General features: G+C 32.3%; 1 protein-coding gene across 1 annotated transcript in view; it reads left to right on the forward strand.

The window, feature by feature from the left end:
• Window positions 1-24,582, forward strand: part of LOC110992622 — a 33,192-nt gene that overhangs the window by 2,453 nt on the left and 6,157 nt on the right. The gene's annotated exons all lie outside the window — the stretch shown is intronic.

Raw genomic sequence — 24,582 nt, forward strand, 5'->3', positions numbered from 1 at the left:
GTTTTGGTTCGGTTCGACATATACGTTCAATGTTGGTTCCATGCAAGCGATTGTTTTTTGAATAGAGATAAAACTCAGAGAAATTTATTCATAGCTAGTATTTTTTATATATGGCGTGTAGTGTGGAGTCAGTTACGTTCGTCTGTGTTTCGAATGCGACATTTAATACGTTTTGCGTTATGTGACATACTACACTGTAATAAAAATAGCAGTAAGTAATTCAGGAAAATATCAGGATTTCACACTTAAATAATTATGGTATTTTAATTAATCAATTAATCCTTGTAAACTTAGTGATTACTAGTTTAAGAAATATATGTTCGACAGATGTTTTTGTTTCCAGAATTTAAATTTTTCATAGAAGGCAAATTGGCAGGAGCTCATCAAGTGAATACGACGCCCATGGACATCAATACCAGAGCTCGCGATTGCGTAGCCGGCCTTTAAGGAATTGCTACGCTCTGCTCGTGGGCAGATATATTAACAATATACATTAACTATTTAATAATACACAATCTTATAATATCTGAATGAGATACAGGAGAATAATTTTGAAGTTACCCTACCAACAGAAGATGGAGAGGGATCTTGGGAAGTGGATCTGGAGGCCTATGTCGACACACAACCTGACCAAAGTGGTTGCTAATAAATTTATTATTTTGCTAAGAGCCTGTTTCACAATATATGGATAAAGTGACAAATAGCTATGCAACACATAAATTATACGAAAGATAAAAGTTCCAAATAAGATACTTCGAATTTCATGACGTATAGCGCTATCTGACAGTCGTGAAACGAAAAAAATACTATTTATCCTACCAATAAGTAACAAATAGCTTATTTGGAACTTATCCGGACATTGTGAAACAGGCCCTAAGTGAATTAGATTTAAGAATACTATCATTTTATTAGAATAGCATGTAAGTAAAAAGGGCAGCCAATATATCCACAGATAGAAGGAGATAGAAAGTAGGCTAATAAAAGATAGCAAAATATTAAATCCATCTGCGGATTTTTATCGCAGGCTGCTGCATTGCAGGTTATAAAAATTAGGTCAGTTCCGATTTGACAAGCTTCCAATAAGCTTCTTTATGTGAGCTTTTTTTTTAAATAGAACAGGGGGCAAACGGGCAGGAGGCTCACCTGATGTTATACCCCTGCCCATGGACTCTCTCAATGCCAGAGGGCTCGCGAGTGCGTTGCCGACCTATTGCGTTCGGTACGCTCTTTTCTTGAAGGATCCTAAGTCGAATTGCTTCGAAGATATTTCAGTGGGCAGCTGGCTCCACAAAGTGGTGGTGTGCGGCAAAAACTGTCTTGAAAAACGCTCAGTTATGGAACGGCGGACATCGAGGTGATACGGGTGGAATTTCGTATTAAACCGAACAATTAGTGAATTACTTTCTGATACTTTTGTAGTGTAATCCGATATTATGAATGTTATCTTCATATATATAACGTGAGTGAGATGGATTCTATCCAATTATATTGTCCGTCAACATTGATTTACGTAGGAAGAATAAAGGATGTTTGAAAACACAGTGAAATTCTATTGTTATGTTTCGTTTAGTAATCTTATAACATTATGTTTTTTATTCTCTATATCTATAGAATGTACTAAAATCTGGACCCTAAATAATAACGATACATTTTTGTATTAAATAGCGTACTTATACCTAAACAGAAGCACGATGAGATTTAAGCTTATTAATCAGATTGAGGCTCTATAGGAGATATGTTTTGTATGGATTTTATTAGATTCGTTATGATAATAATTTGATCCAATAGATGGCATTATACGGCCATCTTATGGCCAAGATATACAGGCTCGTTAGTTTAATATACATTGTTGACTCCGCGGTCTCTATCGCTTGACCTCTTTACATGTAATTTCTTCGAATGCCCAGTTATTACTGTCCCGTTTATTTAATTAGTTTTTTAAGACCCAATTGGGATTTGTACAATTCAATTTTTAAAAAAGGACCTTTTTTTATTTAAAATTTTGTTGTGATAATTAAATTTATTCGGTTGCGTATTTTTGTTATATATTTAAAACGTCCAGTTTATTTACCTTATCCCATGTTCTCATGATACAGTTCACAGGAAATGGGGGGGGGGGCACGGGAGGGGGCACTATTAACCCACTTCATACGCTTTCCACGACGCTGACGCTGTATTTGGCAGAGTCCCTTTCGTCTTAAATGGGCCTTAAAAATAAAAAGCATAGTGTTGTTTATAGTTCAGGAACCGCTATGAAATAAAGAAGATTATTACACGTAATTTTAAGGCACTGGGACAAACAGAATCGTGGGCAGTATCGTTCATTTGACTTAGAATGCCAATGCTTAACAACTTAAGTACATAATATATGGCTATAAACTATGGTTACCGTAAACTATAGTAAAACCACTATTGAGGTAAGACTCAGGTAGATAGAACTACGATAATTAATGCCGACACGAAGGCAACTTTTAAAACTAATTCAGAGCAGACTAATTACTAACTTATTGCCAAGTTATAAAACGATTTTTCTTAATTCAGCTTATGCATGAATTCTCGTGTCAGTCTTTTGAACTTTGCAATTAAACTTTCTCAATTGTAAGATTGAGATTGCTATAAAAAAACTGTGTGTACTTATGTACACGCGTTAGAAGTTATACTTCTTTGGCGTATGGGAAAAATAACTAAAATACAGTAGTGATTAACGATAAATATTAAAATAATCAAAAATATTTTACTTTAAATAAATAAATTTTTAGTACACCGTCGTATCTGAAATTGATTTATAAACACCAAAATAATATTTATTTATTCACACTGTTTAATTGTACTGTTACGAAACACGTGTTCTAAATATAAAAATACTAGAATATACAACTTGAAGATAGTTTACGATTTCCATGTCAGCTAGACCTAACTTTACGATGTCGAATTTAGGTGTTGGTGTGCGCAAACATCGTAAAAATTCACTCTCATCATTTTTCTCCATCGAGCCAAGAGAAGTATAACTTCAAAAAATCTGTTTCGCCATAAATAAAAATTACTTGTGCCATATAACTATAGTGCGAATAGTACACTACGTTTGTGTGTGTGTCAATGTGTAATGTTACATTATAACAACCATTAAATCCTCCACTTCTGCGTAACTCAGGTTTTGCAGCCAGGGATATTGCTTTTAACTTTGTAATTGATTATTGTGTATTCAAATTTCAACAGCTTTGACAATTAGTTAAATTTGAAATTGTCAATAGGTTTATACGGGTACTAAGTTAAAACGGGTTGTGTCAATGTAAAATTAATTATTCTGGCTGAACTATCTACTATCTACTCATTACTAGCCATATACACAAACCATATACACAAAAAACGCGCTGCTGTTAGGAGAAGCTGCTTACCAACCTCAGAATAGGAGAACTTTATTATATTAGTGTAGATATACGTGCAATTTATTACTTGCCTGGTCATTGGTCAAAGTTTACGAGTAATTAAGAACCAATACCTGCAATTACAAAATCATATAAAAATTCAAAACAAAAAAAGTGCGTCCGTAAAATGTACACATGTTAGATGTTGTCAAATTAATTATTACTAAGGTAAAAGGTAAAAAGCCCTAATAGATAATCATGTACCAGTATGTGTCTCTATGTTTTCGTGCTTCTGCGTTCGTTTTTTGTGCTAATGATAATGTATATATATAACATGTCTGCGACAGAATTTCCATCTAAAGTTCTAATAAGGAGCTACTGAACGAATACACCAATAGAATGTAATTTTCTCGATCTCCCTTTCTCACTCTCTATCCATTGATCTAATTAATTTTACTAAAACGTGACGTCATCCGTGGAATTTTTTGTCTTATGCGCCTAAAGAAGTTTCATTTAAAAAAAAGTAACAGAATAATAATTTATAAATTAAAAACAAAATAATACTTCCCCTTCATACTCCTTCTTCCTCATATATTCCACGAAAACTCCATTTTACCCAAATGAAATCTTTTAATAACACCATCATTGACATAAATGTCAAGTATTACTTATTATATAGATTGTAATTAATGGTTATATACAGTTATCATAAACACACACTCTTTTATCTAAAAGCTCAATATTCCGAATAAAGCTTATTTGAAAATAGAAATTCGCGAGCTTTCCTGAAACATTGCATTGGAAATGATTGGAGCGGTTCGTAACAATTAGGTATAGGTTTGTACAATAGTCATGTTTATACATTTCTGTAAAGTCATTGTTAGCGGGGAAAATGTCAGCGCTTTTATACTCTCACAATTTGTAGTTTTAACAAGGAGTTTTTATGGTCTGTGAGATACTTGAATTAGTAGGGAAATATGGTTTTATTAATTCATCGAATAGACGATTCAAAATAAGATTTAACAATTGGCTCTAATATATTATAAGCAGCTAAGTTATTCAATATATATATGCTTATATATTTCGTAAATAAGAAACTGAACAGTTAAACTTTTTATCTTAGTTAATTCTTACCTCAATTTTTACAAATCGAAGAATAAACCGCTGCCAGAAAGAAGAAACAAGATGGACGACCGATTGTGGTACTATATTTTTTCTTTTCGAATTACATTTCAATACATATTCATAATGTAATAAAGTTTTATTCTTATAAGTTTCAATTCAATCATTCCTGGCAGGTTCTATACCTGTTTCATTAATTATTTTTGTAGGAAAAAGCCTCATGTCCTACTCATTCGTTGTCTATTATGGACCAGACCAACGTTTTGTCTGCCATGCCCCCCTATTCAACATCATAAATAATAAATTTAACTGACAGTGTTTAGGAAGAAATTACTAGGAAATCCTTAATGTAATACACTAAGTAAATTTTCAAAACATAATGAACAACTGAAATTGAAGCCAAAATAGCTGTCCTAATCTGCTCCCGTTAACTATTATTGTTCTTTTTCCCAGCAGATTTCCCACAATGGACAAGTTTATTGATGACAACTTGTCCCATGTGGGGCGTGGGCCCTGCGTTGGGAAACACTGTTCCTCAAACACCTTTTTTCCTTCATCATAATTCGCTAATTCTCTGCTCCGAGTCTTACTTAAGTGTTAATTGGGTACTTAGTGCGTGGATTCCAACCTCAAAGTTGAGAATCTCACTGAGTCCGTAATAACGTGGAGATTGGAATAAGAATTATTGTAAAATGCATCGGGAATAAAAAAGCGGTGTGGTCGAGGTATAATAGGAACACGTAGAGCCTGTAATGACTTGGTTCAACAAAAACGGAACATGTTTACGACGGGCTCGGTTGAAATATACCGCAAAAGTTCATACTTTTTGATGTTGGAATATTTTTATGGTTGCGGTTTTCAACGAAAACTTTTAGATGTATTGGACTTTGCTAAAATAACTATCAATTTGTGCAGTTCATAATTTAGCTTATTTTATATAATAGAGGGTGAACGGGCGGGAGGTTTACCTGAACTTAAATGATATCGCACATTGTCAAAGTACTCAAGTGCGTTGCCGGCCTTTAAAAAATTGGTATGCTCTTTTCTTAAAGGACTTAGTCGAATTGATTCCGAGCTTCCACATAGTGCCTTGAGACCCGCTTATTTGTGGATCGACGGACGTCGAGGTGATAAACTTAATATTTTTGAAAAAGCCACTTCTGCAAGGCCAACATTGCTTTTAGTTTAAATGCTTCAACATTTTAATTTCCAAACATGATTAGTATCTTAGATATATACACTTGAGTATAATATAATGACGTGAAGAAATATCTACTGTAAAATGTGTTATATTTTCTTAGTCTAATGATGTAATATATAATAATGCGTAGGAAGGAAGGTGAAGCTCTTACGGCCTTATGTAAAGATTATTGGTCAATTTAACCATTGATTGACACCTCTACGTCCGAGGAGTAATTGGTAGTTCTATTTAGAATATAACATCGTGTACCCATAGTTTGTATGTGTTGCTACAATACTATAAATCTATGTTAAATTTACCAATCTTGAGAGAAGTTCCAGAAGCACATAATGCTAATGTATATGTAGGTATATAAAGTTTTTGTAATGGCCTATAGACGATGTCGAAACGATAAATATTCAATTTCAAAAATTACATCACTTATTTCAAATTTGATTTAATGGAGTCTAATGCAATTCTTCGTATGAACAAATAATGGTTATTATTGAATAAGCAACTTGGCTTTGAACATTATCTAATGCTGTTAGGAATGTACCTCAGCATGTGAGAATTGTTTGCCACATTCGTAGTCGGGTGTTATTTATGTCGCAGTAAAGTTGTTAAATCAGAGAGGTAATTGAATCTCTAGACAGTTAATTAAATATCTATATTCAACAAAGTCGCTAAGTTTCCACCAGACAAATAACTGAACGAAACGTTTGACGAGTTTCCTAAACGTTCCTAGGCAACAACAGTAGCTTAACCTAACGTAACCTAACCATTTACAATAAAACAAATTTTTAAGTCTCTCTCTCTCTGTTCTCTCACGATCACACTAAAATAATCATGGTGGAGTCTACAACATGTTGACTATTTCACCAAAGACCACAATTTGAAACAAAAATCCACCTTGATTAATTTATCTACTTAAAGTTTTAAATTTATAACAATAAATACTTGTTTATGATAAAATTATAGTATATAGCTAGAGAGACCGGTGTATGCCAGGATTTGAAAAAATCTCTTTTAAACTTGGATAATTTTTTATTAAACAAAAGAAAATCAATTTGTCATTCTAATAATTGATTTATTTTTTATTGTTGGTGATACAAACGAGAAGCGAACATTATACATTCGTTTTTTTACTCTTCCGCTAAACATTCTAATAGCTGTGAGAAAAATTTTAACAGTTATTCTCTGAGAAATTATAGATAATTAGGCAATTTTCACACCTTTAGATTTCGTGACAAAAGGCTAATTAGTGTGGATTATGAAAATGCGAGAAATGTATTAGGTAGCTATGCGTACTATTTTAAGTTAGTACCGTTATTCTATAGTTTTGAAGCAAATATTTCTTCCGAATGATTCTCAATTTTTATTGATGAACCTGCCTTTGGGCGCCAAATTTGGCTGAACTTTACTGTAAACAATTATTTGTTTTAACTCATATTGATGTTATATTGTTATATGCTGTATTTTACTTAATAAAGTGAAGAGCAATGAGGGTCTGGTAGCTTGAGCATGCGACTCTCATACCAGAGGTCTTAGGTTCGAACCCCAGCTGTGTAACAAATGGACTTTCTTTGCTTTTAACACTCGCGCGTACAAATAAAATCGTGATCGTCATCGTGAAGGACCGGCACGCCTTAAAATCAAATAGCTACTTTATAATGTCGAAAAAAAAATTTCGGTTATAAAAGTAAAAATAATTACTAACATTTAAATATAAATATAACATTTTAAATTCTGACGGATAAAAATCTAGATATATAGCAAAGTAATCGCATTTGATAAAAATGTATGAATGTCATTTGGCAGTTGAATAAATCGAGATTTCTTTGTAGCTGTGTCAAATAAAATATTCATGAGATAGACAAATGTTTGGTCCCTGTTGTAATAGGAAAGCACTGAGAATTTTCTTTTATAAATAAAAGTTTTATTTCGACGTTAATCCTTAAAAAATCATTTTTTTTTACCGTGCTGATATCGCATCCAGGTTATATTCAATATGTTATTAAATGATGGAAAGTACTCTCTCTCTCTCTGTGGTTGCAAGTGCTATTTTGCTCTTGAAAATATACACACATACTTTCTTAATACCTCTACACTACCCGACAAATTAATAAGAACAAAACATAGACAGCCTTATAAGATACGATCCGATTGGGATAAGACACTTAATATGATCAAATCAAGCGCAAAATAAATGCAAATATACGAAAAATATCACTGGCATTGGCCGACTCTGACCTGAGTTGAAACTATTTCGTTTTATTTGATTTTAAAGACTTTAATTGCAACTGTATACAAAGAAATCAACTCAAAATCTTACCAGATAATCTAAAGTCTGTTATTTATATATCAGTCAGCATAATAAATGCTAATCTGTATATAAGATACATCAGCTAATAATGACAGTGCACATAACGCGGCAAATAAATGATCCCACCTAAGGCGAGTAAAAATGAAATTGTTCAGGGATACTAATGGAAGCTTTTACTCATTTTGTTAAGTAGGTCAGAATAATTGCAACTCAGTGTTGAGTACAATGCACTGAAGAGTATTTCTTTTTTAAAACTGTTTGGAACTGTTTTTCCGAGTGATGCTGGATATTTATAAGTAGCTTTTAAGCTCGCTAATAAATCAACATTTTTTTACAAAGCTTTGTCTTTAATTAATGACCGCCTCTATAGCTTAGTGAGTAAGTCCTGCTTTATTTTTCTGATGAAACACTAGTTGTTTTGAAAAAGGGTCAGCGCTGTTATTGCATTCTTCTTCCTTTTCAGCTTGTAATTTAGATGACCTTAGCAGTTTTAGATTCAATATTCTAAATAGAACTTATTTAGGTAAGTCGGAAATATTTCTAGTATAACTAACTAGTAAGTCACACGAGTATCTCGTTTTATCCGTTAATTTTCATTATAAAAACACTTTTTTGTTATTTTTACTTTTAAATAATTTATAACCTATACATCTTTTATTAAAGTTATTCTAAGATTCTCTTACTAAAATAATTAAACGAGCGTAAACTATTATATAATGCAAAACAAGATTGCCAAGATGCAACAGAATTGGCTCCCAATGTAGGTCAAATTTTCTAGAGATTTCGACTTGAAATATTATGAAATTGAAAATATTCTTAACAAAATATTTGGATTTATATTAATAACTATGCATTATTTTCGTGAAAAACAATATTTAATGCATACACCAGAAAGGCAATTGCACTCCAACTCTTTCTTGACCTATTGGATCTGTCTTGACATTTTTTTCTTAATAGGTAAGTAGGTGATCAGCCTGGGACTGATACACGCCGTCGGTTTTTGGGTCTAAAGCATGTCGAGATTTTCCTTAACCATATAAGCAAATGTAATGCGCACATGAAAACAAAAAGCTCATTTGTGCACGGCCGTGGTTCAAGCAACGCAAGCCGGTTTCCTCACGAAGTTTTCCTTCACCTACAAGAATATTAAATACATAGAAAGAAAGTCCATTGTTGCAGATCTGTGATCGAACCTACGACTTTAGGAATGAGCCCACACTGCTAATGAACTCCTAATCATTTGTGTAACAAGGTGTATTTTACGTAAAGGTAAAAAATAATAACATATTCTATTAAGAACTGTGTTATCCTTTAAATGAATGATTAGAAGGGGAAAATTACTTCGGGATTAATTCCTCTGTATTTCAATTCCCGGCGTTAAGCCCTTTATGCTTCTGTTTGTTGACCACAACGGATGAGGTTGAGAGAATTACATATTAGCTTTAAATTACACTTTGCGGAGTTGTAACTTGGCGTTAATTCGCTGACATTATTTGTATTTTGTATATAATTAATATATTGTGTCGGATTTACAATAACACTGATGAAATTTAAAGAAAAACACCACGCACGCGGTAAAGCACGCGAAACGTTGGTTAAATTTAAAATTATGTTTAAATAATTATAAGTTTACAATAATACATAACTTCAATCCTTTAAAAAAGTGTTTATCTTTATATGTGTAAAAGTTATGTTTATACAAGACAATACTATCTGATTAAATTTGTTTGGTCATTTTCACCGACTCCATAGCGACATAGTTTTAGCCTTTTCATTTTTGCGTACTCGATTAAAAGCTCACTCAGTTGTTGTTGCATCTGCTTTAATAGCAAGCAAGTTTTATGGATGGGTATATAGTATTTCTTAAATATTATGTAAGTGTTATATTGTTCTCGTCTTAACATGTGTATTTGATCATCAATCAAATAAAAACGGGTCATGCATGTGTTTACTGTTCCTAAATTCAATCAACCCATGTTGCCTCAAAATCCCGGGGGTTAAGGTTTCCTGTCAAACATAAATGTTTGATAAAATATTAATAATGCAGTCTTCATGTATTTTACTGTATTGACGTACGTATCCTCACGATGTAGGCTTGTCTGGTCAAGTGTATATTTTTAGTTTGCACGAAAATAACCTAGATACTTTCCCACGCACGAAATATACAATTCCACTCAAGTAGTCCTCGTCTATTCAGTTGAATTGTTCACTCTGTGACATATTGGCTAAAACTTCATTCTACTTTAAATGTTGCTTTGAAAGATGTTGTTTTCCATCAATTGAATATTATACCATAGTTGATATTAGCTCATTAATTAATAATAACATGGGAAAATGTTATTTAAAGATTTAGATATACGACAATGTTTTATTTCGATATATGACAAAAATTACTATTATTAGAATAGGTATATTATTTTTATTGTCAAAAGTATTGACTGTTAACTGTGTATTTATACCTTGCATTTTTTCCCTTTATTACACTTAATAAAAAAGGATTTGTATAAAAAAAGAAAATGCACTAGGAAATTTCCTCACAAGGAAACCTTGTATTCTCTTTTCTTGTTTCTGCCGTTCTACAATTGCGCGTTTTTCTAGGCAGTTTTGGCCGCGCACCACCACTTTGTTGAACCAGGTGCCCAATGAAGTATTTCCGAACCAATTCGACTTAGGGTCCTTCGGGAAAAGAGCATACCAATTCTTAAAAGGCCGGCAACGCAGTCGCGAGCCCTCTGGCATTGAGAGTGTCCATGGGCGGCGCCACTTAACGTCAGGTGAGCCTCCTGCCCGTTTGCCCCCTGTTCTATATAAAAAAAAAAAACACACTGGACTGTGTTAAAAATATTTGTATCTTTATAGTCATCAAATATTTGACATCAATTAACAAACTATATTAAGTAATAATAATCTTTTAATTACCTCACAACTTTCTAAAACAAAAGATTTCCGAAAACCGTTGTACTTTCAAAAGCTTATCAAACAATTGATCGGGAATTTCTAAGATCGTACTGATACACCGTTAGCGGAACGTGTTTCCGATCGTTTAGCAAAAACAGCCAACGATAGCATGACGATAAGCGGTTTAATAGCACTTAAAATATCGTTTAATCTTCCGCATTAATTTATGAGTCGTAGGTTCAATCCCCGGCTGTGCACTAACGGACTTTTCTTTCTATATACACTCGCTCGTACGAGCGTATGGTGGACTGAAATATTGTATGGAAATCGACATTAGACATAAGAAATCATATGTTTGTGTTAGGCACATAAGGGTGATAACATATTAGAAAAGATAAATTACCACTGAACACTACAGAATCTCAGGCCAGGAACTCCTGTGTGCTATAACACTGCTTTTTACGGATTCTTTAGTCACAAACGCCAAAGACCGAAGGGACTTTTACGATTGGTGCGTCCCACATTAAATGATGTGCAACGATCAAATGACCATACAGTTTTATTATGAGTAACGTCACAATGTATCTGAGCCCTGAGCGTGGATCTGTCCATCGATTAAAATATGCTGCCTTCAATATCTGGTGAAAAAAAATAATTCGGATCAATAGGTATAGTCTGATCAATTAATATTATGCTGTGCATACCCACTAAAACCCCACGGCGCCACCAGCAATCGCCCGAAGCAGGACACGCCTAGCCTTGTCCGCATCCAGTCTCATGGCCTTCCGGGTATCCAGGTTAGATTAAGGTTCGTTACCCTTATGTAGACGATACTTTAGACGCTCAATCTCATTTGTTACTTAAAGATTTTTCTCAAACATTAACAAAAAATCATTGACTGTACTTATCATATTTAGTTAGTACAAGTCAATGGCCAATCAATCAAGTTGAATCAAGGTATTTATTTAAAAGCATTACTTAGTGCAGCTACCTCAAGGCTAATAAGTAATCTCTTCCCGTGTGCCTTTTAATTTTTAGCTATATGAGACCTCTGCTACGTAATTGAACATCGGGCAAAAGTTCAATCTATTTTTAGTCCTTTGAAACTTCTCAATTACACTAAAAAGACTACCGTAATTAAAGACTTGAAAAACTCAATTTTAGTTTTAATTATGACTGTTTAAATACCTGTGGGGAGCTTAATGTAAAATGTGAGTACTGAGACGGTATTTTCATTTGAATGTTAATTAGCTTCAACTAAGCATTCTCGTGAATTCTACGTTTATTAGCAAAGTTTTTCCATCAAATTTTGACTTTGATATAATTAAACCATAAAGGCGAAAATAACATTTGTGTGTTATAAGTTGTTATCACTCAGAGTTAAGATATGACAACACACGAATTGGCATATAAAATTTGATAAGATTTATTTCCCTTTGAAACACATATCTTCTCGCTAATATCATTTAGAAGAGCTCTTAGAAAATATGTCTTTAGAGAATAGACGCATTAAAATTATAAATTATATTACTTGTTTATGTGCAGGCCTACGTAACGATCATGTGCATCAGTATTTTTCGACAGTTTATGCATTTATTTTAGCATACTTGGTTCAGATTTATTCGTCCAAAATCATATATTCATAATGTTTACTGTACATTCACAATGAAGGTATATTGTACATATGGTAAAGTTTGTGCTAGAAACATAATTTACATTTTCAACGTCGAGAACTCAATAAACTCTCCACCACACTTAAATCGCATCTTAAAAATACTTATAAACTAAGTTAATAAGAAATAGTTTAGTCAGCAAAAGTAATCTTAAAATGGGAACACGCCTTATATAGCCTTACTGAAATTAGATTTAGTTCTAATTAACACTGAATGTGTGGATACTTAAAAATATCTCTACCGTCTTTAAATATCAGGCTTATTGTATATAGTTAGTATACGGTGATAGAATCGATAGTTCAGTTACTACTAATTTTTTTTACACAGAAATATTTACGTACCTATAATTATCTTTGCTCCGACTATTAATTAATTTACAAAAGTCATTTAGGAATTATAAAAACTAAGGGAAAATTAATTTTAAATTGAGAGGAGATTATGAATGTCAAGACCTAGCTCGTTTATCAGTATACCACGTTATCTACGCTCAGTTTGGGGACAAAGTGATGGTACAATTTCGAAAATTAGTATTGATATAGAACTACGTTTATTTACTCACTCATCAATATATCGATCTGAGTCATACAACAAGGCTCTGTAGGTATACTGATTTTGTTATAATTATATTTTACAATTTCCTTTATAACGTCCGTACATCACAGACCGCTGCTTAGAATTTTCTCACTGTATATTGAATGGGTAAAATGATTGATTGAAAAATATAAATTATTCAAGTCAAAGAAACCTACTTTATAAATTTAAATTTAGTTAAATATTTTGATTTTTAAATACCTTAAACGTAAACGATACATCAATTAATTTTTTACGGTATCAATGCCTACAGTGCTTTAGCCTGGTTTCGTATATTGGCAACACTTTCTTCTGGAGAAATCCGGAGAAAAGTGGATGCCTCATTAATCTTTATTGAAACAGTATTAACAGTAATAAAAGAACACTGTGAAGCAGCATTTAATGATACAAAAAAGTTATTTAATAAATAACAAACCAATATAGCCGCGTTCAATTTCCCAGCAAATTATAAATTACAAGAAACAGTTTTGCAAATGAAAAATACAAAATAAAAGTTGAATGCAATAAATTTATTCCAATGTGAGTTAATCCAACGAAAGAAGATTGTAGTGATTACATTATGCGAAATAAGGATTTTACGGTTCTCGCAAATAAATAGGCTTGTAAGCAATCTCTCTTTATTCTTATTTTTTGTCTCGTATTGTTTATACCTACGTTTTCTTACCGCGTTTTTTCTCGTGATTTGAAAGAGTGGCGGAGAGTTTATTGCCAGTTCTCTTCCGTTCTACGCCCTTGATTTGAGAACTGGCAGTAAATGTAAAATTAGACGAAATACATTAAATTTCTTTTTTTGACGTTCATAAGTGTACATTATGTTACCAACGTGAATGAATGATTTTGAATTTAATTTAGTGAGTTCTACAATGGAATATATAGGTTATGATTATGTAGGAAAATTTAAATCATACTTATATCGAAAAGTATAGTCACCTTGATTTTGACATTATTGATTTACATTATTATTATACAATTAGATTAGATACTTTAGATTATTAATGTGATAACTGGTGTTTCATTTAATTTGTTTGTTAGTATCTGGAAAATACACTGGTTGGGGGTGGTTATTTGAATTTTAGTTTGTAATTATCGTTAGAGCATTTTGGATTGTAAAGAAATAGCATAAAAGTGATTATTATTAAGTAAACTCTAATCTTGATTCTTAATATACATATTTCAGGAACACGATTAATTTTATCCATGATATACAACATATATATATATAAAACATTCCTATATTAATTTAATGCTACAGACTAAAAAAAGTGTCTGTCCTATGTCCCATTGAGGTTTACGGGACATAATGTTCCCTGCATTGTGTATATTATGTTTGATATCATACAAAAAATAAATTTTATATGATGAACTATAGAGAAATGTGACATACATGTCTCTTTAATTCCACAACATTTCAGAAACAGCTTTCAGAAGCCTCTCATTTTGACAGCCGTCGACAAATTCATTATTAACAAGCGAACCTAATTCCAGTGCACGTGATAATTATGTCGCGCATAATTACTCTAAAAAGGTGTTCCTTTGTCCTAAACACTCCATTCTAAAGCTAAATTTATATTTATTTACACATACGTGGCTAAAAAGATGTTTGACAATTGTCTTTGAAACTGCATAGTACTCTTTTTAATTACCGTAAATGAGTCCATATAACAGAACTTTCTGGATAGAAATTTAGCTCTGATGAAGTAGTAATCGCCGAAATTGAAGCCTATTTTGAAGTAAACTAATCGTACTATTAAATGAAAATTGTATGACCTCTATTGCAACTATATTGCAATCAAATTGTATCAATTTTTTTTCTTATTACATATGCGTATGATCTAAAGACCACCTAATATTAATCAACCAACAACCTCAGCCTGTTTTTCAAAAAAATTGCGACCTCTTTAATTTTTAATCAAATTACGTAATCGTAAGTTGATAATTGACGATAATTGGCATCTGGTTCTATTTTAACGCAAATCGAACGTTATTTCCGTAACAATTAATTAAATTAATTTGTATCCAAAAGGGCTATTTTAAATTAAGCCCAATAATTTAGGTTCAACTCACATGTATTTTTGTAAATATATTTCTAACACCGTAATATAATACTCAAACGTCTTCAATATTCTTAACATAAATAGAAAAAATAATTAATTATTGGTAAATAGAAAATTAAAACAAACTATAAAAGTTTTGTCCCTGTGGTATCTTTAATGCTGACAGCATTTCCGCGCTCTAAATTAATTTTTGTAAATATATATTAGAAGGATTTTTATATATGTAATAATATAAAGAGTGGATAGAAATCTATCTATAAATAATCCTGCTTTAATACCACTTATGAAGACTCCAGCAAAGCCATTATACTCGATAGTAAATGTCATCGGTCATTAGTGATTAAAAATAAATATCAATAACTTTAAATACAACTCCATCGAGGATGCGCAAAATTAGCAATTGTTGTTTTGTACTTACTCTCTGGCCACGAATAATGAAAATACTTGAAGTGTCAAGTTATGTAAATATCATAATAATAAAAAATCTTTTTTGAACCGAAAAATGATACAGTTTTGAAAATATTTTATAGAGACTGCTTTAGTATTGCTCGCTTTCGGTGTAATTTGAATTTCATAATGTAAACCCCATAATGTATTCGTACAAAGTTTATTTTAGCATATTTTTAATATTTAAGCTTAGTGGGTACATCGCTTGCCTTCTATTTTTTTACTCTCAATTAAATATTGCCAACACTATCTAATGATATATATGTCTTATTATAGTTTCTTCATATCTGATAAAATCATACGAGCACATTAAACTTTTAAATACTTTTCATATTAATTCTGTTAATTCTACTCATCTCATCGTTACAGGGGGTGGGGGGGGGATATCTCTCAATGAGGGAATACTGTACTGGGTACATTCTTAAGTTTGAGGGGAAAATACTGTTTCGACGGGATTGACATTTAATTTAAGACAGTTACGAAACTAATGAAAATGTTGTATTATTATTATTTTTACTATTTTTATCTTATCGGTACCATTGGCCGTTCGAGAGTTATGCAAAACAAGTAGAGCAAATGAATTGCTTGTTATATTTAAACACTCACTCATGTCAAAGTGTATCTTAAAATAATTCTTAAGCTAAACCTGCCACTACTGTATTCTGTACATTCCTGTCTAATATATCTGAATAATTCAGTTCATAAAGAGTTTAACATAGCTCCAACATTGACGTTCATGTGATGCCTGAGTAAAATATTGCTCACTTAAAGCAGCATTTCTTACCTCACCTTAATTTATAGCCCAATGATATTTACAGAATTGATGGGAAAGTTTAGCCGCAATTGTTTGCGGCCTAATGCGTTTGATCCACTTACTAAATCGTTTATAAGTACTTTTCTAAAACGATGGTATTTTGTGCGTCTCTTAATGTCCCATAACCCCTTGGTGGGGCAGAGAGCGTCCACAGTGAGTCTCCATCGCGTTCGGTCTTGAGCCTCGTATTTCACCTCGCTCCAAGTCTTACCGGTTCTCTTTGCCTCGTCTGACAACATTTCTGATATTCGAACTTCGCAAAAAAAATACCAATTAAAAGGCCGCCATTGCCTCGTTCAGTGTGAGTGTCCATAGGCAGCAGTATCACTTAACCTATGTATCTAGTGAGCCTCATGCCCGTTTGCCCACTTTAAAACGGGGCCCTACTTCTATAGATCACGTACCATATTTGTTCTTGATTTAAAGCAAAATACACCGACCGGATATTATAATAGGAACTGTAAAATAATAGTTACTTAAGAAATTGGTTTAAAGTTCCAAGAATTATTATCGCTATTGAAGAAAGAATTTTCAATTTACTTGGAAAATAATTGAAAACGCTTCTCAGGGAATATAATGACTATCATTAATATTTATATAATGAAAGTAACCGATATCTAAAGAAAACACTTTTTAACGGATTGAAGCTATGTATCTATACAGCGTGCGTAGTTACGGTATCTGAAGACAAAGGGTGTTTCATATCAAAAAGTATCACAGCTGTAGAAAAAATTATATTATCTGTATTCATTTCCCCGGAGTTGATATCGACTAAATTAAAGAAAAATGTAAAATAATTATAAGTTATAATACATAGCCATTCAATCCGTTAAAAAATTGTGTAAAATTATATTAAATGTGTTAGTGAAAGAGATATTATGAGTAACCGATATCTGTTTATATAATAGTTTTTAGAATATCTATATGATTGTCGGCATCACATAAAAACTAATGAAAAATATTTTTTAGTGAGGGTAGAAGCTCTGTATATCATACTTTTTGAAGTATTCTTATACGTATACATCAGTAAAAAAATGTGAAAACTCTTGATATAGTATATTTCGTATTCTTGATATAGTTTTCTATCGTCTTTATAATGCAGTCAAATTTTACCAGCATCTTCGTTTACGGATTATATTATCCGCGGTAAAAGCCTGGTTCCCACAGGGCCTCTAAAGTTTCACATAGATAGCCTATACCTAGTATTATGAAAACTTGTAAGGCAAACATCTAAAGAGGTAAAAAAATTAACTTGAAACGAGCCAAGATAATTTGAATGCTATTATTTCGTCATCTCCTTGGCGCCAGTTGGCTCTGGCCTGGGAACTAGAAATATACAGTAGTAGAACCCTGTAAACTTACCACAGTTCTATTTAGAACTTTTTGAAGTTTTACTTCTTTTCGCTCGTTAGGGAAAGATGATGAGAATTATTTTTTCTATTCGTGTCGTTTTTGTAATAAGGCGAAATAAAAAATATTGAAAAGATTTTTATCTTGTTACGCCAAAGAACTTCTAACGCATGTACATAAGTACACACTCCTTTTTTTTCCAGTTCGTGATTATCAAGGCATTGAGCCTTGTTCTAGCAAAAGACATTCAGTTTTAGGTTATCTTTTCAGCCACGGATCAGCCCGTGTGATGTTTAATAAACGTCTTAATATAAAATAATTATACACGGCCGCGATAGATTTATTGTGTAGGAAAGGCCCTTAACAGCCCAATTTATTTTAAAACATTTGTTTTCTAACCGACATTGTTGTAATACAAATTCCAGTTACGTACCGTTGGATCCATTTAGAACTATTAGAACCAGGCTATCTCTGTTTACGTCTACATTTAAGACAATATCGATTCGTTACAAGAAAGAATACCGTACTTTCTAAGTCTTAAAGCTATTACAGTTGTACGTGAGTTAAATTTATTTTCGTTTTATGGTATTTTGCCGGTTATAACATATTAAATGTGAGTGTTTGAACGTGACTCAGTGAAGCTGGGTTGCATTTGTTGCAGGCTTTCTATCTGATCGTCTGGAGTTCTTGTGAAAAGCTTTGCGTATATGTTTCAATGATAATATTCAATTTAATTAGGTACCAGATATGCTTTTCTTAGAGCATTTTTAGAGAAGGTGATTTACTCTTTAAAGTCAAGGTGCCTTTACCATGCGTGATTATTTAAACCATAAGTTTGACAAATGTTATTATTGTATGACATTATTAATAAAATATGACATTTGCATGTTTATTTTTATATGGCTGATTGTGTGGACATTTGTAATTAATCCATCTAAATTTACTTATAAGTACAAAAGTAACAAAGTAATACTTTTACAGTAAATTAATTCTGGCAATATTTTCAAGTTAATGAAAAGTGCTATCTGTACGCGTCTTATAAATTGATACCAGTTAAAATCTGAGCCCTTGCTAGTTGTGTGTATACAGTTTAAAGTTATGCAAAAATAATCTTTTAAAACGGAAAGAAACATTTATCTCAAATGATATAAATGTGAGAGAAAATGCTACATGCAGTTCTACTCCTTATTAGTACATTGTAATAATAAAAAAGCCATTGTTCAACTGCAAAAGGATTTCCTACAATAGAACTAAACAATTGTTTCTTTAAAATATTCGAAGCATCACGGCAGTACTGAATCTCTTTTGACAGGTTTACTATCAGAATAAGAACTACGAAAACTAGATCTTTAGACTGACAAGCGACTTTTTTAATAGTCTAATTGTACCGATGCTTTACTATGTAGAATGGGTTGTACGTAGAAAATTTCGTGAGGAACAACACTCCTTCGTCGTTGAGATGGGGTTCTCTGTACGATTTGGTTCGACCAAAGAACCCCTTTCCCTGGACAGTCTAGATGGGTTCATTTACGCGGCGACAGGCGTGCCCTTTAATAGTCCACATCTTGCCATTTTAAATCCGACGTGTCAGAGAAAGAAGAATATATTTGCCTATAAATAAAATTGAGGAGATTCGGCCCTAATTGAAATGAAATGAATACTGTGTATTAAGAAAGGTTGCAATACGACATAACTGTACACACTAACTATTACCAATTATGTTTTCACTTTTTGGAATAGTTATAACTAAGTTTGCGTAACTAATTTAGTTATATATGGTGTAATTGTTATTGAAAAAGCAATAGTTACGCATTTGTTTTATAGAAATCCATAAGCTATAAGGTGGCTGTATAAGTTGAAAAAAGTGTATACCTAACATATTTTATCACAAACAATAACTAGTTTAGTAAACTTTTTGTACATTCGACTTAGATTTACGTACATATGTAGATGTCAAATGCTGCATAAGTTGCGTACTAGGTATTAAAACAGCTACCGAATGACATCTGAATAATTTGAAAAAAAATAGTATTTTATCAGTAAAAACATGATTTCAATTTCTTGGATTCTCGTAGGAGCGAGTTACTTAATATTTTACTCATAACTGTCGATCACAGGGACACTCTTGGGTTTTACATAGATAGTAGTAAAATAAATCAGTCATCTTTAGTCTTGGCCTCAGATTTCTGTATATGTTTCATGAAAATTTGTCAATCGAATAGACGACGTCCACTTTTTGGGTCTAAAGTAAGCCTCACGGTGTTTTTCTTAACCATTTGTGCGAATATTTAATGCGCACATTGAATATCCATAGAAGCACAGCCCGGGATCGAACCTACGATGTCAGGAATGAGAGTAAAACGCCGAAGGCACGAGGCCAACACGGCTATAGGCATTTGTAAAATCTTATATTCACATTCAAGATTTAGTGCGAACTATGATACCTAGGTTAAAATCCAATACATTTTTTTCTGCTTCAATCTCTGAATTTCTTAAAATATCACACTTCATAGAAAACAATTGAATAAGGATCGCGGCTAGTTCTTACTTTGCAAAACACTTTGCTCGTTCTAAATTCAAATGCGTTTCTCTATAGTGCCCCCAACTGATAAACATTATAAATATTAAATCCTTTGACATACTCGTAAGAAATTGCCGAGTACGTTGAAGCTTTCCCGTCCTATTTAATGTCGCTTTGAAATGTGTCAATAGGATTATTTAACTTTAGTCTCGCTGCAATTATAATTAAGTAAGATTGAGGTTAAGATCGTTGTAATTGGGTCAAGATTTAAACGTCGCAAGTAGTGATTATAAAAAACTTCTCTTCTAGACACACAAATTTATAGTACATATTTACAATATTCTTAACCTGCATAGAAATAATAATAAGAATTGAAAATTACTATTGAGCGAAGAATCAACAGCTCTGGGGTCACCGGTACTATCTACCAGGCACCAACTTAAATCTTTAATTAGCGCCTGTGTACTTGAACTCCACGGCCCAAGGAAACAAAATCTAACTGGAGGAAATACTAATATTTGTGGCGATTATTATTTGCCACCTCCTGTGCTTTTGTGCTTGTCTGAGGTAAGACGGGGCTAACGTGTCCACACAAGTAACATCCCATACCAAAGCCCGTACTTTATGGTATCAAAGACATCTGATCCGGCCGCTTGCCACCGTATCTAGCGATACAAATGGTATATGACTGTATAAATTGCGGTTAAAAAAATGTATAATTAAGTTTGGTACGTGTTATTTAGCTTATTGTTGTATAAAAAAAGTTAAAACCGTAGTTATAATTGTCGTCTTTATCTGATATTGTAAATATTAAGGTTATTATTAAAAAAAGTCAATTTTTAAATTATTCTTTGACTTATTTTACACTGTCTTATCAACAAAGAACCCGAAATTTTATCTTAGTTTGCACACGGATAAAACACGAACATCCTAGATTCGATCCCGGCGAATCACTGCCAAAATACTTATGTCTAACAGAGATCAGCTAATTAAACTAAACGGTTATAATTTTTCCGCAAATATGAATACGGAGGTGCATTGAACTCAGTTGTCACGGCTAACAGTACCGTTATGCTATAACTTTACTTTCGACGAGAAACACCGAAAAACGGCGTTTTAGTTCTGCTTCTAACGGGAAAGCTCTCATTCACAATTATGTCAAGGTCTTGCTGGCTTACTTTAAGCTTTCAACATTGTCATTAGACGAATGGCAGTTCTAGTAACTTGTGTATAATACATAATAAGGCAATATTTATACATAGAACAGTCAACCCTAGTATGGAAAAGAAACATCTACTGAAGGCATAGTACAAGATGCGCATAAATCATTAACAAAATTGAACATAAAATTACATGTAAAACTAGAAATATACCGCCTAAAACCAATATTGTACTGAAGTGGAATCTTTTGCTATCGTCAAAATAGTTAAAATATTTAAATGAAAATGAGAAAAAAATATAATGTCTTCTATTGAAATCTTTTAAATGTATTCTACATATAATATAAATAATTCTAATATAATAACTAAACTTAAAAAGTAATAAATAAAATATATTAATAAAAGGAGTCCCTTTATGCAAGGTTCCGAAGATACTGGCAGCGTTCCCCCTTTGAATAGCTAGACTAATTTTTTGACCAAGATAGCTGCAAGCTCTTCGGTCTCCTGTGATGTCAAATAACCTTTTTGATATTTCTCTAAAATAATTTTATGTTAGGAGATAGTGATTCGTAATAATATATAATGTTTTTGTTGTACTTTTTATTTAAAATAAAATAAAATAAATAAAGTGGAAATGGGCTGGGCATACGGCAAAAGGAAGGAATTGGTGCAAACTGGTGCCCAAGACATATAAAGTTCTATAGCAAACGAAAAAGAGGGAGACAATTTAGAAGGTGCATAAACCAAATTAAAGAAACAGCAGGTGGTACATGGCAGAGCGGAATGTGGGGATTGAAGGAAACCTTTGCTAAAAAAGGGCACTCTTACACCTAAAAGAAGATTGAAAAAGAAACGTGTTTAAATGTAAAAGTATCCGAATTAATATAAGCAGAGAGTAAAAAAATTACAGATATACTAGCGGATCAGACAGACGTTGTCCTGTCTACACGTCTTTAATTTCAAAATTTCAATTTTTAATAAGCCATTTTGATGAAAATTATTATTCAAATGTTATGACAATATCTAACGATCCAGCACATGGTCACACACGATATAACACAATGATAACAAAACTTTTTTTAAATTTCGGGACAGACTAAAATTAAAATTCGAATATTATTTAAAATTTGACACTGCGATGGTAGCGCCGTCTGTCGGATCCAATGTAAAACATTCCAAAATCAACAACAACTAATAAATTGAAAATTAATTAAAAAAACATTGTCCAGCGGACAAAATTGTGAATCTAAACCATTCCCAGATCCCCTTGAACACACACAAAAAATTTCGTCTAAATCGGTCCAGTCGTTTAGGAGGAGTTCAGTCACATACACACGCACACAAGAAATATATATATTAAGATAGACGACTAATCAAAAACTTAAACGAAATAAAAAATCGTCCATAAATGCAATGAAATAGCCGGACAATTATCTGCATCCGTTACATAACGTCGCAAAGCAACAGGTGGCAATTAGTTACGTCTCACGGTTAGTTCGGATAACGGAGATGAAACTCAGCGAAGCATGTTATTATTAACTGTTATCAGCTGATATTATAAAACTTGGTGACTGAGATGAAAAGATAGGTTTTTTTATTAGTTAAAATATTAGATACATTAATTATATAAAACCGCACAATCATAACATATAAATAGGCATGCAAATGTCATATTAATTTTATAATTATTATAACATTAACATAATGTTATAATAATTGGTGAATTAAGTTATTTAGGGTCTGTTTCACAATGTATGAAGATAAGAACCAAATAGCTATGCAACATTAACATATTCGGAAGATAAATGTTCCGAATAAGAAACTTCGCGTTTCATGACGAATAGCGCTATCTGACAGTCGTGAAATGCAACAACTATAAAGACAGGCTCACTCTATAGAGGCACCTGGCTTTTAAAATTTTTATCACCTTCATCTTGAAAATATTGCATGTCAAGGTGATTAAATAGTTTAATAGTCAAGGCGTGACATACATCGTTGTGCAGCATGTAGTTATATTATTTAACTACATAATAGTACTGAATACAACAAAAAAACCCACTATACAGCCGGGTTTGGTAGGTACCAAACCAGGCTCTATAGTGAGTTTTTTATTTATTTTGATCTTCAGGTGAAGATTTTTTTTTCCTAGAAATTTCCTAGAAACTAATGAGTAAAAAAATACGATTAATACAAAAAAACGAAAAGAAAACAAGTTTGTTATACCTTGTCACATCACAGGTTGACTAAAACTATCTGAGATAGTGTGTGTCTCTCCGTCCTATGAACTTCATTTGCTATATTATGTACAATTAACTGTGACGGTAAAGTAACTGAACTTATTCATACGTGTCATCATTCAGTGTTAGTCACGGAAGACTATTTTATATTTAAATTAAAGTTAGGCAAATCCTAAATTTTTTAAAAGGTTTTATCATTTAATGTTAAAAACTTTTAAAATTTTTACAATCTTAATGATTTCTTCTGAAGTTTTTTAAGTATTTGGTTATGGAAATGTATTAAGAACATTCCTAACTACGCATGTCTTTAAAATGAAATCATGTATATTGTATCCTATAAAATTCAGGTCAAATGGTATTTGAGTTGGGATATTTGAAGAAGCTCTGTCTGGAATCTATTACATATTCATGAAACCGACTGTATTTATTTGCGTTCTGACGGATCTTCTCTCGTTTTTTTTAATTCAACACGGTTTTGCCTATATAAACTTAGACATAGATAAATAATTATTAATTCATTAAAATTCATAATTGCGAATAGGCTTAAGCCTTACCTAGTCTTTCGCATTGATATTACTTTATTATTTTTTTAGAAAAAGGTAAAACCTAATTTTAAATAAAACAAAGAAATAACTTCGCCGGTCTATTTTTACTACACATGTACGAGTTCGCTCAGTCAAAATTCTGTGGCTTTGTATTTCAACGTGTCTCTGAATTTAGAACCAAGGCTCCTAGGGCTTTATCAAAAAACGTGACTGGATTTATTTTATACTTCTTCAGAAAGATCATCTGGTAATAAACGAAATATGTAGTCTCCAATAGGCTGAACTTAATATAAACTTCAATA

Source organism: Pieris rapae, chromosome 9 (assembly GCF_905147795.1).
Source record: "Pieris rapae chromosome 9, ilPieRapa1.1, whole genome shotgun sequence".
NCBI classification, from domain to species: Eukaryota; Metazoa; Arthropoda; class Insecta; order Lepidoptera; family Pieridae; genus Pieris; species Pieris rapae.